The following is a 17,294-nucleotide window of genomic DNA, read 5'->3' on the forward strand; positions in this document are numbered from 1 at the left end:
CAAATCAATGTGTTACCAGGACTCGGGAGGAGGGGCAGAAATGGCCTTGTTTCCAAGGTTGACTTTGCTGGTCCGGTGACTGAGCCACCACCTGTGGTCTTCAGGTTGTCCCCAAGTGAAAAAAAAAATAGCCTTCTTAGGAGCTAGAGAGATAGCACAGAAGAACACTTGCTACTCTCCCAGGGGACTTGAGTTCTATTCCCAGAACCCACAAGGTGGCTCATAACCTCCTGTAACTGCAATTCCAGGGGACCCAATGCCTCTTGTGGCCTCCTTTTGCACACACCCAAACACACACACACACACACACACACACACACACACACACACACACGTAAACAAAAAATACCTTTAAAAAAGAGCTTTATTTTTTTCTGTGTATTCATAAGTGCCTAAAGGTACATGTGCATGTGGAGATCAGCTGTCTATGATTCACTGCCTTGGTCTTTTGAGATAGGGTTTCCTATGGAACCTAGAGCTTAGCCTTTTGACTAGGCTGGCTGGCTGGTCAGTCAGTCAGAAAGCTCCAGGGATTACACACACACACACACACACACACACACACACACACACGCGCGCGCGCGCGCGCGCGCGCACACACACTGCTATGCTCGGCTTTTATGGGGGTGCAGATATCTGAACTTAGGTCCTAATGCTTGGATGGTAGGTACTTTACTGAAGTCGTCTCATTAGACCCCCAAAATAATCTTCTTACATATGTGTAATTTCATCCTGCATTAGACCAGTAATAATACAAATGAGCAGCAGGCAGGCTATGCTAAGCGCCGCACACGATGTCTATAGATCTTCACCACAACACTGGCAAGTACCTTTTACGACTATACCAGGAAGTGAGTTTTATGACTCTCCTGGATGAGTTCATTTTTGGCAAAAGGAGGTTAGTTTTCCTAAGACTTCTCAGTTTTTTTAAGTGGTTGATTTAAAACCCAAACATGTTTGGCTAAAAGTCCTTAATAACATTTAGCTTACGGCTGTATGGGGCTTTAATACTGATAAGGAGCAAGGAATCCCATTTTATTTATGACAAGCTGAACATGTATACTTTACAATAAACAAACCCTGGTCGGAACATTGCCTCTGAGGTGTTAAAGTCTTCTTGGCTAGGAGGAGTAGGAGGTCTGTGATTGTATCTTGCTTCCTCATAAACTCCAGGCACAGGTCACAGGACAAACTTCTGCCATGAGGCATTAATTAACCTGCTCTCTAACCTGCGCCAGATGTGAATGTACCTAATGGCTACCTAAACACAGTTCTTCAAGGGTGGCCACGTGAGGAAGCCAGTGCCTCTCATCACAGCCCGCTTACAGGGCAGGCTTAGCCCCTCCACGTAGAACCTAATACCCATTCTCAAGAACCGGGGACCCTAAACCTTCCCTTCTCCCCTCAAAAATGGCGGAGGCGCATTTGAGTGTACCTGGCCTGTTGGCAGCTGAGCACGCAAGAAAGCACTTTGCTTTTGCAATCCAGACCCCCCACCTCCCATTTACTGGTTCATTGACTCAGGGTGCTCAGGCCTGGCTGCCTCCGCTGGGCCTGGCCGCGACGCGAGGGTCTCCTCACCCGGGGGGACTAGGCGACCGCAGGGCGCAGGGTGCCGCGTGGCTGGGCCCCGCGTTAGGGTTAGGGAGCAGGATTCGGCTTCCCGGCGGCAGAGGGCGCCTAGCTCCGCGGTCCCGCGCCCTGGAGCCGCCCGCGAGGCGCGAGCAGAGGCGAGGCGGGCGAGCGGCTGCCCCTGCCACGTACCCGGCCGTGCGCGGCGGCGGCAGGTGGGCGCGGGGGCTGCGGGGACCGCGCGGCTCTGAGCGGGGCCTCCGCGCGCGGGTTGCGGGAGGCCGGAGCGCCGCGGGTGGTGCGCGCTGGCGGGCGGGACGGCTCTGCGCTCTCCGCCGCGCCTTCCGGGCCGGGCCGGGAAAAGTTGGGGCGGCGCGCTGGCCTCGGGGGCCGAGCGGGAAGTGCGGCGTGGGCGGCTGAGGCCCCGTGCGGGAAGGCGGCCCCGCGGGGACACGCGGGAACACGCGCGGTCCGCAGAGGGGCGCGCGTTTGCAGGTGGAGGCGGGTGGCCGAGGAACCCAGCGGGGCGGCGGGGAGCGGCTGGCCTCTTCCCTGCTGCGGCCCAGGGGGCCGGCGGAGAGTGGTGGTGGTGGCCCTCGTGGCATTCGGGGTCCCCGTGGGGAAGGAGCTGAGCGTGGTTTCCTGCGTCGCGGGCTCCAGGACCGCCCCTCCCAGTGCCTCATTCACCTCACACTGCGGTGCGTTTGTCCTGGGGAAGTTGAGCGGGCCGTGGAGTGGACGGTATGTGTCGGGTGTTCCGAAGAGAGTGGGATGGGACCGCATGAAGCACGCACACCCACCCAACCTCTCATTCCCGGCTCAGTGCGAAACTCCGGGCCCCCTAGCGTTTAAGAGAATCTCCGGGCTGGGCCAGCAGCTGCTCAAAGCTGCACAACACATCTCTAGGCATAGTGTATGGCAAGAAGACATGGCCTCTGATTTTCAGTCTGTCGTTGGCCACTTTCCAAACAGGGTTTTAATAGATGCCCATGTGTTATTAGAACAACCTATGTGGTGCCCCTTAATGAACTTGATGTCCCCTCCCCAGTAAGCTTAGTATTCTAGCCACTTCCATGCCAAGTTGAGTGCAGAAGAGTATAGCTATGGAGCCAGGCCATGGGCCTCTTGAGCCCTTGGGAGAGTCTAGATGTGTCAGCAGGACATGACCTTGGGTGAGCCCTATGGACCTCAGTGTTTTTATCTGTGCAATAGGAGAAAAAAGCCAGATAATTTGTAGGAGGCGGGAGGAGGTTTCTGAGGGAGCCTGAAGTGTAGCCTTGTCTGACTTAAAGTCTCCTGTGTGTACAAAGGTTTCTGTTTGCTCCCAGGAAGAAATTAGGATACCTTTAAAGAAAACAGGAGCTAAAAAGACTGAGCACACAAAGCAAAAAGTCGTAATTGGTACTAGGTGTACATCGGAGGGTTGTACTCATGCAGGTAGTGGGTATTATGGGCTGCCGTTCTGTCTTTGCTATACAGTTGCTTCTAGAGCTGAGAACATCCTGAAAATGTCACCCGTGGGCACGGACTGTTTCTCTTTTTAGCCTTCAAGCCTGGGGTGGTCGCTCAGTTGGCTTGATGGGGGCCCTCCCTGAAAGGCATGTCCAGGTCTCATTCTCCTGTGTAACTGTATCCTTGCCACCTCTTCTGGACCAGTTTTAGAAGTAGTGGACTGACTTCCCATTGCATGTGCTGTTTCTGAACTAAGCTGATTTCTCCCAAGTCCGAGTAGTAAATTCGTAGGCACGAGGTGCGCGTGGGTGCAGCCCACTCCAGTTAGTTTAGGAGTCGTGTATGCTGTGTCTATCTGCTGGGGCAGCCTCTCGCCCGAAGTGGGAGACGGATTTGGGCCGTCAGGGCAGTTGCAGTAATTGGGCTGAGCAGCGCTTTACTGATCAAGCTTCCGTGTTGTTAAGGTGAGGAGGGATTTTCTTGTTTTATCGTAACCGAATGTACAGCTTTTCAGACTCCACACGGGCTTTGATATGGCCATGCCATTCCCAGTAATCCTTAAAACAGTTTGGTTAGTTCCGTGGAAGTGACAGTAGATGGTTATCTCTTAAGTTTAAGATAGTGGTAAAACGATACGTTAAAAACACAGGGCTTCGGGGGTTGGGGATTTAGCTCAGTGGTAGAGCGCTTGCCTAGCAAGCGCAAGGCCCTGGGTTCGGTCCCCAGCTCCGAAAGAAAAACACAGGGCTTCACTGATTACATCCAGTCCTTGAAATAGCCAAAGTGTGCATGTGCATGCACTTGACTCTAACAGAGACTGCTAGGTTAACAAAAAATAGTGTTTTCAGTCTAGTTTCCATCTGAGCCTTTGATGCTCTTCAGGCTTTGTGAAGCGGGGTGGGGTTCAGTTCACCGGAGAGGAAGCAAAGCCAGGAGGCACAGTTCTGTCACAGCACTATCTGTGCACCCAGAGAGCCGTTTGCAGTGATAGGACAGGAAATCCTATTAGTTTACAAGGTTGTGGTCTCTCAGCGAGAACATGAGGAGACGCAGCACGCTGGGGTCTGACTGGGGTGTTGGGGCTTAAGCACTGGAGGACACTGGAAGCCAGCTACGGAGTGAATCCTGGGAGTACAGAGGGCCTGGGTGTACGTCCTGAGCCCTTGGCTTCACCTCTGGTCTGGGTTCTGCTCCTGTAGCTCCTGAGCTTGCTGCTCTCCCACACCTGTGAACCAAAGGCTGGCCCCTCCTTCCTCTCCTTGCTCAGGCACTCCAGATAATGGGATTGATTAAGTCTTCCAGTAGGAATTGTCCTCAGGGGAGAAAGGCTTTTTAAAGTACATTTTTGTCCTTATGAATAATTCTTCTGGCTTCACCTCCCCACACCAAACCCAGCACACACACAGAACATACCAGGCCCTTGGGCTATGGATGAATTCTAGAAGGAACTGAATAAAACCAGAAGCCAGAAAGGGCAGGTTGGAAGTTGGATGTGGTTACTACTGGTTTTCTTTTGCTTATTTTGTGGGTTTCTCTCCATTTTTGGACAAGGGAGAGATAACGGGGGGCTTCTGGATAAGGTGAGGAGAGAGGAGGCAGGGAGGTCACAGAGGAGGTGAATCTGGATGACCGTACAAGGGGACTGTAGTTAGATGAGGAACTGAGGTAGATACGGGGAGCCACTGTCCACCTAGTCCTGGAAGCCTCCCTGCTGGGCTTTCAAATTTTGCACTCTAGGCAGATTGTGACTTGCCTTAGTGGCAACATCAGTGCACTTCTGTAGTCGGTTGTGTGCAGAAAAGGAAATTAAATTCCAAGAGGGTGTTTGTTGTGACGGATGCCAGGATTTTTATTAGAATCTAGTCAGTCTGTAAAAGTACCTCCTAGTTCCCTGAAGACAGTCATTTTAAAAGAAATAGTTTTTAAATCATGGAAATGTCTTCATTGTGAGCCTTTGAAATGTCACCCTCCTAAATTGTGGAAACAAATGAGGTTTAGAACATCCCAGGAATTTATATTTTGACCTGTTCCTTCACTGCTCTCGCATTATTTTAATAATGAGTTACTTTTGGTTTCCTTTACATTTTGATAGCCTAGTTGCTACACTTTAGAGCTTGCCCCTGCCTTCTGTTCCCGGGTTAATTCGTACTGATTAGGAGAAGAAAAGGAGCACAGTGTACTGAACCAGGGTGGGGACAGCCTTAAGATGCTCACTCTTGGGAGAGCTAAACTGTCCTTATAGAATATGGTCCTGACAGCAGACGCGGTGCAGATGATGATGGCACATCATCCACAAAGCCTGGCATAGTGATGGTTCACAGATTCCTGTGTCCAGCAGGTGTGAAAGGCTGGCCGTGCTGTCTCTAAGGTTCAGAAGCATGCTTGTGGAATTTGATAGGCTGTCACAGATGTCATGATGGCTCAGAGACACGTGTCCAGCAAATACTCAGTCTTAGACCATGGCTTCTGTTTACTTGGTCCTGGGCAGGAGGGGCTGTGCTTCTCTTCTGGCTAAAGCCTTTGTCTTGTAGTTTGGGAGTTTCATCAAGGAGAGAAGGTTAAGTCTGTATTGAGGAAGACTGTTCAGTGGCCTGTGTGGAGTAGGAAACACAGCAAGTGGAGATTAGTCGAGAAGAGTCCATCAACATAGTGGCTCAAAACACAGCCCATGTAAAAACCGTGACATTGGCCCTGTGCTGCACAGGGTGCACACTGTGAATGGGAAGATCTTGGTCTCTGGAGTTCAGAGAGGAGCCATCTTCCCTGTTCCTCGTCCTCACAGCCTTGAGCTCTGGTCCTGAAGGTGCGGAGAAGGGAACCTGTAGCAGCACACCTTGTTTCTACTGGGCTGCTAGAGACGGTGACTGAGTGACCTGACAGGCCTTTGTGGCTTCCCTCTGACCCTATCACTTCTAGGGGCCTCTCAGAATTGAGGTTGGGCTCTGAAGCCCCACTTAAGAATACAGTTTGAGCGTTCAAATGGAACTTGCTAGAAGGCTAAAGCCTAGTTTAGGAGTAGTTTGCATTCTGATAATTGCTGGTCCCCAAGCAGGTGTGATAGGGTTAGCCCTCAGTTCTCTGTGTATGCCCGTGTGGGGTTGCTGGGGAAAGCAGCAACGGTGTGTATACTGTGATTAGTGCCCAACTCTAAGGAGCGGAGGAGCCTTCCTCTAAAGGCCGCAGCCTGTGCAGCAGAGCTCGACTAGTCTGGAGCAGAGTCTGAGCCCTGGAACGAGAGTGACTGGAATTCTCACATAGAACACGCTGTTAACACGTCTTATGTCGTCACCCCTATCTGAGCTAGAGATAGTAGTGAATCTGCTTACGGCTGTGTGTTTTCTGGATTGCATTCCTGTTTGTTCTCGTTCTGGTCAGGCAGGAGATCAGTTGCCCAGGTTCTGGCCTTATCTGGGCTATGTATTTGTGAGGGAGCAGTTGGGTAACCCCTTGGACCTCACCGCACTGCTTCTCAGCATGTGTTGCAGCCTCTGCTGGTGGACACAATGCGCAGGCCCACCTCACTGCTTATGTTTTCTTGGAATTGACTACCTCGCATCCTTGAACTGAGGTGCCTCTCTTTGGTATGTACAGCATCGTTGTGTGGAGAAGAGCGTGCTTCCTGCAGACTGTAGCTATCATGCCTACGTCTTGTTTATTATGTCTGCAGCAAAGCCTCTTTGGCGGCTTTTTTTTATTTAGAAGTAAGTAAGTGTGTGTGTGTGTGTGTGTGTGTGTGTGTGTGTGTGTGTGTGTGTTTTGGGATCTGTTTGTTTTAATTATTACCAGGAACCACAAAAGATATTTGTCAAATGTTTAAATCTACAGCAGTGCTGTGAGTCTGGCAAGCAGGAGGAATAAATATACATTTAGCCAGGAGACCGCTGATTTATCTCTCCGTGCTAACGCTGCTCTGTTGGATGAGGCATCTGATTTGTGTACTGATACAGTTTGGGTTTCGGGAGTGAGGGAAGAGATTCCTGGGCTGCTTGCCGGAGTGGAGAGACTCCACTGAGCAGGCTTCTCTGCCAGTCTTGGCTCTCCCACTAACGCGGGCACTGGCACTCAGCACCTCGGGTAGAGCTTGTCCAGACCCCTTTGTCGGTTCACCTGAGGGATGCTTAGTGAGCCGATGGGGAAGACCTCTCTGCTGCCTGGAGAGGATTCTCTTTTGACATTGTGTGCATGTATGCGAAGAAAGGCCCAGAACTGGTGCGCTGAGCGATGGCAGGTTGAAGGTAGGAAAGGCCTCACAGCTCTCCCGCATCCCTCTTCCCCTGTCAATCCCAAATTGACCTGTTGTCAAGGCACAGAAATTAGGCAGGGGCCTCTTTAGCTCCTCCTAGAGTGCAACATGGAAACAAACATGACTTGGGGTGCAGTTTTGCCAGCAGGGGAATCTGTTTGGGTGGCACTGTTTGCAGTGAGACCATTTGTTTTCTTAGATGACCCAGCACCCCCACCTTCCCCTGTAAAGAGTGCGGACGAGAAGAGCAGTGCGTTGAGCTGTGCAGCCTCTCCCTGATACCCTGTTGAGTCCTCAGCAGTAACTAACTGGTTCTAGCAACTGGATGAGTATCTCCAAGCCATTTGTCTGCCCATTTAGATGCATGGACATAAGAGTTCTTTGTTTCACAAGCCTAGATCTGATTGTATGCACCATTCTGCTACCTTTCTTGTTCTTATATTGGGAAGTTATTTACTTTTGTCTACAGCATAGGATATAGGTGTATCAGCCTACGAATTGGTTTCCTGTTGGCGGGCAACATCATGAAGTTCGTGAAGTTCATCATCATGGATTCATGAAGTTTTCCATTACCCACTGCACATGCATTAGGGTGCCTGAGTCTCTCTGTGACTAGAATGACTTGTCAGATGTTCATATTAATTCAGCCCATCACAGCAGCAGTACCCTCGGCGATCTTAGATGTCCTGACCTCTACTACAGTTTACAAGGTTCCCCATTTTCCTACTGGCCGACATTGTGCTGAGCGGAAGAAGTAGATTATGTTTTATAAGCATCCTGCCGATTTCTGGTGAAGTTGTGACATCCATTGCTTATCGGTGATCTTAGTGGTGAGATCTTAACTTGCAGAGTGGGCGGGCCTCTAGTGAAGCCCAGAGAGACTTTGCTTGGCTCTGCTTAGGGTGAAATAGACACCATGTCACCAGGGGTGGCAGTGTGTTGCCAGGGGTAGCGGTGTGGCACTTGGGAGCCAGACCTGATTTCACTTTTGTTCCACTTCTGCCAGAAGGTAGGTATGGTGACACTTGGTATGGTGACACTTGGTATGGTGACAGGACACTTGGAACTTGGTGTGGGGTCCTTGGGAATGTCTTGATGGGTTCCCCTGAGGAACTGGGTTTGTGTAAGTATCACATGAGACTGGTCTTTCCGGAGACCGTGCACCTCCGGATGCTGTACCATTCATGAATCCTGGTGGGGAGTCTGTGTGGGGCAGTCTTGTGTGGGGCAGCTGCTCCTCCAGCTGTGTGGCTGTCCTCCCTGCTCCTGGCTTGCCGTGGGATGCTCTGACAGTTTGCCATGTACTGGGGTCTTCGGGAGAAACTCTGGATTCCTAGCAGGTAGTCAGCAGACTGATGAACAGATGGTGCCGGAGTTTGACTCCTCTGGGCTGTCCACAGCCTGGGATGTGGACTTCAGAGACTTTGGCTTCCTGGACCATTTCAATCTTCTGTTGTGGAGGGAGGTTTGGAGTAGGGATGGTGGGGGCAGAGGGGTAGGGAAGGGACTCTAGAGCCCAGCCATTTTGGAAGCCAACTCCTGGTCAGTCCTCATCAAGTGGGAGGGCCAAGTCTATTATATCCTAGTACTAGAGCAAAGTTTCTAGCTTCAGTGTCCTCTCTGGGGATCCAGGCTCACCTAAGTCATAAGTTACAGTGTCATTCTGAGGATTCTGTGTGTTCTCTCATAGAGTTTTAACATCTACCCAGCAGGTACTGAGTGATCGAAGCCATTTCTTCATGTGCAAATTCCTTTCTTAGCAATGGTTTTAAATTTTTAAGAGAGAGAGAGAGAGAGAGAGAGAGAGAGAGAGAGAGAGAGAGACAGAGACAGAGAGGGACAGAGACAGAGAGAGACAGAGAGAGACAGAGAGAGACAGAGAGAGACAGAGAGAGACAGAGAGAGACAGAGAGAGACAGAGACAGAGAGAGACAGAGAGAGACAGAGAGAGACAGAGAGTGTTGTGTGTGTGTGTGTGTGCACTACATGGGTACCATGGTGCTTGCGTGGAGTAAAACTTTGTGGTGCTGCTTTTCTCTCTCCTTCTTCATATTGGTTTCGGGACTCAAACTCAGGTTGTCAGGCTTGTGTGGAAAGCACCTTCACCTCCTGAGGCGTCTCGAGTCAGTGCCCAGTCACGGCTTCTGAGTGAACGACTGTACACTCAGTTGGTTCCATATGTAAATGTACTCAGCCTGCTAGCTTTGGAAGGTCTGAAGACCAGTGTCTGCCAAGAGACAGATGGGAGCCGAGAGGAGTGCAGGCGGAAGGCTCAAATTTGGCAGGGGAGGAACTCAGGCATCTCATCTCAACCCATCAGTTTCCAGCGAATAACTCCTATGTGTACATCAGTGCCCCAGGGGCAAAGGCCTTTTCACTTTCATTTCGAGTGAGCTCTCTTGTGTGTTTTGAGGTGACTGGTAGAACCTCTGAATGGTGACGTGTCTCAAGTCACACAGCTGGCCAGACTGAGAGTCAGTAGGGACTTTCCCCATCTTCTGCACACCGCCATGTTACCTATTTCCAGGTGTGGACAGTATTGGCTGTGACATTTATTGCTGGAGGCTCTGATGCTCAGGGTCAATTTATAGCTTGAGGTTACTGACGTCCCAGGAGGAACAGGAGGTGATTGGTGTTGGAATTCTGGCTCAGGCCTAACTGTTAGGCTCACACTTCTGTACTCCTAACAGCAGTACCCAGGCTGATGTTCATAGGATTTCCTTGTCCCCAGTCACCCGTGTCAATCGTGTTTATACCACTCTGTGTGTGTGTGTGTGCGTGTGCGCGCATGTACACACATGCTGACAAGTTCGTGCAAAGCCCCTAATTTGATTCCCCCCTACCATCACCACTAGATATCTGAGGCCTGCAGGGTGAATGTAGAGAAGGTGGTACCCAAGGCCAGCAGAACATCATGTAGCTAGCGTCTGTGTGGTAAAATGACAGCTCTGCTGCAGGCTGTGCTTAGTGAATGAGCATGTGGTCTATGGGGTCCCAGTGCTCCCTGCATAGATGCAGGAAGTCCTCGGGAGCAGGCAGAGTTTCAGTCACAGAGACGATGCATGTGACAGTTAATGCTATAAAAGGAGCGCAGTGACATACACCTTTGATCCCAGCCCTTGGGAGGCAGAGGGAGGCCGATCTCTCAAGGCCAGCCTGGTCCTGGTCTATAGAGTGAGTTCCACACACCCAGGGCTACCAAGAGAAACCTATCCCCCCCAGCCCCCAAAACCCTAACCAAAAATGGAATAATAGTGGCCTGCGGCACAAGAGAGACTTGAGAGCAGTGTATAGTGGGTGCCAAAGGTATTGCCCTAAATAACAGTCAGCAGAATCAAGGCCTCACTTGGGTCTGGCTTCTCAGAATGAGCTCAAATTAAAACGAGCCATGGTTAGCCTGTTAGAGAGCAGATTGACTCGGTTTTTATTACACACTGCATTTGACAGATACAGACACTGAGCCCCCCGGGGGCAAGGTGCCTGTTCAAGGTCACAGTATAATGGAGAGGAGAGCCAAGCCTGGGTCCTGCCCCCTGGCCCCGCAGTCACTACTGTGGCAGACCTCCTGGAGGAAGGAGGTTGCTACCTGTGGGAAGTGAGTGTTGTGAATTGGGTGAGTTCCCAGTCCAGTTCCTGACCCGGCTGTCTGTCTGTCTGTCTCTGAGGGAAGTTAGAGCGTTATCCTCTTCAGATGGGCCTGTCTAGGCTGTAGGTGGCACCCCTCCCCCTGTTAGATTGTTACTCGCCGAGCAAGTTCTTACTGCATCTCCACTGTGCTTACCATAGGGAATCCACAGTGAGTGAAAGAAGCCAAGGTCCTGGTCCTGTTGAGTGCTGGCTAAGGGATCTTGCAGGGGTGCTGGTTTCCTAGGGCTGCTGTGACAGAGCACTGAGGCAGTGGCTTACGCAGCACAAGTTTATTCTGCCACAGTTCTCAGGCTCAGGGTATCTGCTGCTTGTTCACAATCATGGCCTCTGCTGTCACCGGAGGTTCTCCTTACCTCTTTCTGTGTTAGCGTCTCCAGAGGCACAGAATAAGCAGTTAGTCTTGTTGTATTAGGTCTTAGAGCTAGGACAGTGTGTGTGTGTGTGTGTGTGTGTGTGTGTGTGTGCACGCGCGCGCGCGCGCGCGCACGCGGACAATGTGTGAATGGACTTAGGTATTTTGTCTATGGGTTTTAAAAGGAAGAAGTTAGATCTCGCTTCACCACAGAGCCACTGCTCTTCCTGACTCTCTTGCTTACCCACCTCCCCTCACATTTGCTCCATGTGTGAAGATGAGGCTTGGGTGGCATATGTGCATAGAAATAGCTCGCAAAGCTGTTGAACTGCGAGTTAACATGGCCTTTCTCCCCCTCATCCTATAGGTGCTATTCTCTCCATTTTAGAGTGGCGGACACTGTACTTAGTTCAGGTGGCCATTGCCTCAGGCAGATACTGGAAAAGCTGAATTTCAGTTCAGCACACAGATCTTTGCAAGCTGTAAACTCAAGACGCAGCAAAATCCAGTCAGCTCCCTTGTTTAGCCTTGAAAATGCAGGGATGTTGGTGGAGACCCATGGAGGGAGCTGAACTGCCCTGTGTTCTTAGTTCGTGAACCCAGGACCTCACTCTGTAACTCACACCAAGTTTCTGTCAGAAGAGACTGAGGTGGAAATTTAGGTTGGCCTGCTTGAGGCCTGTGGGGTCAGTTTGTGTGTCTGCTGAAGACATAACTCAGAGCTGAAGAAAGGCGTCATGTCTAACTGACAAGGAATTTCCTCTTGTGGTCTCGGAAGGAAAGGGCCTGGTTCTGTGTGAGGAAAGTTCCTGAGAGGTGGGCCATGGGTGGGTCTGCTTCCTTCACTCACAGAGGGGGCCCCTCGTGTTTGGAGGTTATCTGCATGGTACTTCTGCCTAGGCCCCGGTGGAGAACATGGTTTAGGATAATTATGTGTAAGTGGGGATGGAAATAGAATTGCCTGTGTCAGGAGCAGCTGCCTTTGGGGAGATACACACTCATTCCCCAACTTCCTCTGGAACACACCATAGTCAGTGTTGTCGACCACCCATGCGTGTTGTGAGAGGGTTATTTTGGGGTGTGTTCTAGCATATCCAAAGGACTTTCGTAGAACTGCTTTTTAAAGTGCATTCTTTCTCTGCTAGAGGCACTCAGGAAGCTGGACTTGGCGGTGTCCTATAGATGCTACAGGGTCAGTGAGGACCCTTGTCTCTTAGCCAATGATGATTCATTGTACCTGTGAATCAGCTCCTGGATGGCTTTTGTCTCTGTCCTGAGCACTTAGTAAATAAGTAACTTCTGTTGGCCAAGGTAGCGTCTGGGTTTAGTGTCTGCATATGGGATGGATCCCCAGGTGGGGCAGTCTCTAGATGGCCTTTCCTTCAGTCTCTGCTCCACTCTTTGTCCCTGTATTTCCTTTGGCCAAGATAGTATTGAATGTGGGCTCTGACATGTTTGTGGGGCTCCAGGCTTACTGCATGCTATGAGACCAGAGATCAGGTATCAGAGTCCCAGATTAGTACTGTAAGACTAAAGTCTGTCCTCATTCCTGCTGCTTTGGGAGGTCACTTGCTTCTCTGGGTTGGAGACATTATTGGGGCCTACTTGCCGGAGCATGGGTGGCTCAGAAACAGCTGCATGACTGGAAATGCCACCTCGTCATGGTGCCAGTGTGGAAATCTCATCCTGGCGCTCGGTGCACGACTTGCAGGCAGCTTCACCAGAGAACCTCCCCCCAAGCTTACTGCTTTTGTAGTTGTCTCACCTTTAACCTGCAGGATGGATGAAGGGACTAGGGTGGTCCTCTCTGTTCCTTGTGCTTCTCTCTCCTGATCGGGCAAGCCCTTAGCCTCATCTCCTCACCTAACGGAACCCATTGAGGTAGGGCTGTTCTATTCATTGGACGCTTGGCACATTTAGACCCTCCTAGGAGTCATGGCCAACATCCCTACTGCTTCATGCTGTCCCCTGCTGTCCAGCCTCCAGGGTCCTGCTTCCTAGGCAGGGGTGAAGGCCCAGGTCAGGAGGACTTGGCTGACCCTCCACTCTGCTTCTGGAGGCAGGTGGCTTCAGTTGCTTAGCTCGTATCTGTGCTCTCCCAGACTGCACACAATTTCTGAACCTGCCTTCAGCCCTCTCTGTATGTTTCTCTGTATGTTTGGTGTTTGTGTGCTCACCTTGGTAGGTTCTCTGTGTGCAAGACACTCAAGAACAACCAGAGAAAAGATGGGGACACCCTCGTAGCAGCAGCCCTGGTTTTGTGAGTGAAATCACGGTTAGGAGGGGAGAGCATCAGTAGCACGAATGGGCACTGACCCTTGGTCAGCATTGATGAAGTGTTTGCTGGGGGCTCAAAGGGCACGAGAGGAGCTGGCAGCCTCTGCCCCTCTGCGTCTCAGCAGCTCTCTGCTTCAGCAGTTAGTAGCTGGGTGCCTGTGTCAGCACCTTGGGTTGACTCTTGAGTCATCTCCGCCACATGCTTTATGTGACACAGGGGGACAGTCTCTGCAGGAGCTCTGCTGAAGTCACCTCGTCTCGCTGTCCACTGGTTTCTGTTTTGAGACTGGAGGACTAAGTAGGGCATGGATATGTGTTTTGAACTGAGTGTGGCTGTGCTGCATGGATGTTCAGTTTCCAGAGAAAACCCAGCTGTCCTCGTTTGCCCAGGACACGGGCCGGAAGCACTCTGGCTGGCTTCGGGGTATATTTATAGAGTGAAGATGCTGGAGTAGGCGATGCTATGACCCCCCAGGCCTTCTGGGGAGCAACACCAGAGGGGACCCTTCAGGAGGTGGGGTGGCGGGCGGGGTCTTCCTACTCTACTCGCTGGAGTTTTCTGAAAATCCTTCATCCTCTCGGATTTCCTCATGCACTAACTGTGTGAACTCCTCTCTGGAGAAGTCGAGTTTATTTTTGTAGCGACCTAACTTTGCTAAGTCAGTAGCTTTGGCTGTTGTTGAGTTGCTACTTGTTGAGGTTTTCCTCACAAAACCCTCCCTGACAGCTTGTAAGGCAAGGGTTTGCTTTCTCTTTCCCATGGGGGATGGCTGGGGATCAAACTAGAGCAGCCGCTTGCTCCCATGCCTGTGTGGAAACAGTGGAGCCAAGGACACTCACGGAGGCCTGCTAGTCAGAGTCCATCTAGCCTTTCTTTGTATTACAGTTCTGAGCTTGGAAGACCAGTATCCTCTGAGGGATGGGGCTTGGTTGAAGCTTTGCAGCCTGCTTTGACCTTCTTTGAAAAAAGGGTGGCTCTCGGTACTGGGGACCTGCCTGCAGGGTGCGAGGTACTGTTAGCTGGAGTTCGTGTGAGGCTATGGCTCCTTGTCACATTCATTGACTTTTCTCTTGCTTTGGTGTTTTTCCTGGTGCCCTTCCCTGTGAGCCCCCTGAGTGCTGCGGGGAGGGCTAGGACCCTGCACTGTTCAGATGGTGACATCATTGCTGCCCACCAGCCCAGTGGGTGCTCCAGCTGTTAACAATGCTGTTCCGCTCGCTCTTCAGTCTCTCATCTCTCCTGCCGCCTTGCAGGTTCAAGGAGCGAGTCTGAGTTTGGAGGTGGTTGTGTGCTTAACCTTTCCCTCTAGCTTTGCCCCCAAAGCTGGTCGCAAAGTCCTGAAAGGAACATTACTGTTCCATGTCAACTATGGCTGGTTAGAACCTGGAGGCAGTCTACCCAGGTACTGGTTTGGCCAGCATTCCTCAGAGCCGCTACCGTCTGTCCCCGTCTTACAGGTGCATTTCTTGATAACTCAGAACTTAAGCAGCGCACTTCCTCTATGCTGTGCTTTCTTCTAAAAGGGTTTCAGCACACAGCAAGTCAGCTATGAGCAGCTACAGGTAACTTGAAACAGGAGCAAAGTAAGTCATTAAAAAAGGTTTTTCTTAAAAAACAAGACAAAACGAAAAACTGAAGAGATGTCTGTTTTAAACCGACTTGTGTTGTCAGTGAGAAGCTGCCTGGGGTATTTCGGTACCAGCAAGAGTCGCCATCAGGAGCAGCACCCCTCCCCCCGTTCTCCCCATCCCCCCCCCCCCCCCCAGCATTTCCTGGCTTTGTGGATGGGGCCTGGCTACATACCCTTGCTGTATCCATATCCTATGAATGTCCAGTAATAACACACACAAGAAGCAATGGTTAGATAGACATGATACTGTATACCTGAATCATAGGAGCCAACGAATGGGTTGCTCTGTCTGCAGTTTTCCACCAACTTAGAGAAGTCACTAGTTTCTGTACTAGCTGAGATCTTAGACCCTCTCCTTTCCCTGAGGAGAGTGGGAATAATCTACTGCAGACTTTCACCAGGAGCTGTCTGCAGAGAACCCTGATTTCAGGACCAGGCACAGGACGGTAGGAAATTATGGAAGTCACATGGTTGGATGAAGGGACAAGGGAGAAATAATTTTTATTTTATTTTAATCTTTTTGTTTTATGTGCATGGGTGCTTTGCCTGCTTGTATGTGCCCCTGTTTGTTATGGATAATAGTACTTGTGAACGTGACATACCTGGGAATTAGAAGCCTCACCTGAAGCATTTCCTGCACTGGGCTAGCTTGCAGACTGTCCCTGGGCAGGTGGCCCAGCCTAGTTAAATAAGATGGCTGACCGAGAGGCATGGTCCTCATAGTTCCTGCCTGACACCGCGCCTTGAGTTTCTGCCTAGGGTTCCCTGGAGGATAGATTGTAACCTGCAAGGTGAAATAAACCTTTCCCCTTTAAGCTGTTTTTGGTCATGGTGGTTATCACAGTAGAGCGAAGACTAGAATATCTGTCCTCTCTTGTGGTTTGGGGTCTTGGTTTCAGCTGCCAGGGACCTCGGCTCAGGGAAACAATGGGAGTCTCATGACTGAATGAAGGGACAAGGGAGAGATAGATAAATGATTTCTATTTTAAACTTTTTATTTTATGTGTATGGGTGTTTTGCCTGCCTATATGTCTGTGTATCATGTGTGCAGTGTGTACGAAAAACCAGGAAAGGGCTTCAGATCCCCTGGAACTGGGGTTATAGACTAGGCCACCTGTGTGTGTTAGGATTCAAACCCAGGTCGCCAGGAAGTGCAGTCAGATACAGGTTCTTACTATATAGCCCAGGTTGGCCTTGAACTCGTGATGATCCTCCTGCCTCAGTCTTCTGAGTGCTAGGATTACAGACCTGAGACAACATGCCAGGCAAAACAGTATCTTAGAAATAGTCTTTAAAACATACATGCTGGTCACCTGCACTTTTAACACCATCATTTACTAAGTAATCATCATGAGATCACTTTAAAAGCTCTCTGGTCTCCTTCCAGCACCTCCTACACAGCTAGTAGATTTATTCTTACATTTCCTATCATCCAGTGAGAACTTCCCCCAGCCCACTCACCTTCCTTTCTTCTTTGTTGTTCATAAATGTTAGTGTAGACAAGTACAGGGGGGCAAGGAACCAACCCACACTGTTTAGTCCTCGAGGTTCCAGTACTGTATATATTTGCCTTGTGGTCCTGAGTTACCCTCCTTAATTCAAGGAACTTAACAGTGCAGCAGGGCAGAGAGGCCTCACGTCCTGATCATGCTCATAAGTCACGCTGGGATTCTTCCCAGAGTCCGGGCCTTGGAGTCTTAGTTCATTGTAAACAAGACCATCTGCTGACTTAGTCTTCTATTGAGAGGGTTGAGTAGGATGAAGGCTGTTACAAGACTGTCCCTCTCCTGAAACTTCTCTTTCCCACCTGCGCCCAGCAGCTGCCCAGCTGATCCCTGTCTGGGAAAACTTTACAGCTGAAAGAACAGCCAGAGAAATGTTCAGGTCAGTTTGCAGAGTGGTGTTTCCACAAGGGACCAGAAAGAGGGTCTTGCCTTAGCTTTATGAATAAAGAAAGTGGGAAAATGGCGGGATCTGGAACTACCACCTCAAATATGTCAATTTGAATGTCAAGGAGGTGAATTAACCCCGAATTCTCCTTGTCCACCTGAAGATGCATCCTCCCACCAGGGAAGATTGTATAGATGTCACGGAGGAGATGGGAGTCACGCTACACTCA

At 50.6% G+C, this 17,294-nt stretch overlaps 1 protein-coding gene across 4 annotated transcripts in view; it reads left to right on the plus strand.

Annotated features, from left to right (window-relative positions):
* Positions 1-1,649: 1,649 nt before the first annotated feature.
* The window catches only part of Smco4 (single-pass membrane protein with coiled-coil domains 4), a 52,284-nt gene continuing 36,639 nt past the window's right edge, over positions 1,650-17,294 (plus strand). The window contains exon 1 of one of the 4 annotated variants that reach the window (XM_017595724.3): positions 1,650-1,787. The gene's annotated coding sequence lies outside the window, so the exon portion shown is untranslated. Of the gene's footprint in view, positions 1,788-2,139; positions 2,271-8,028; positions 8,277-17,294 lie in introns of those variants that run through there. The other 3 variants (XM_063265724.1, XM_039081705.2, XM_039081708.2) reach the window with 3 other exon arrangements.

Source organism: Rattus norvegicus, chromosome 8 (assembly GCF_036323735.1).
Source record: "Rattus norvegicus strain BN/NHsdMcwi chromosome 8, GRCr8, whole genome shotgun sequence".
NCBI lineage: Eukaryota > Metazoa > Chordata > Mammalia > Rodentia > Muridae > Rattus > Rattus norvegicus.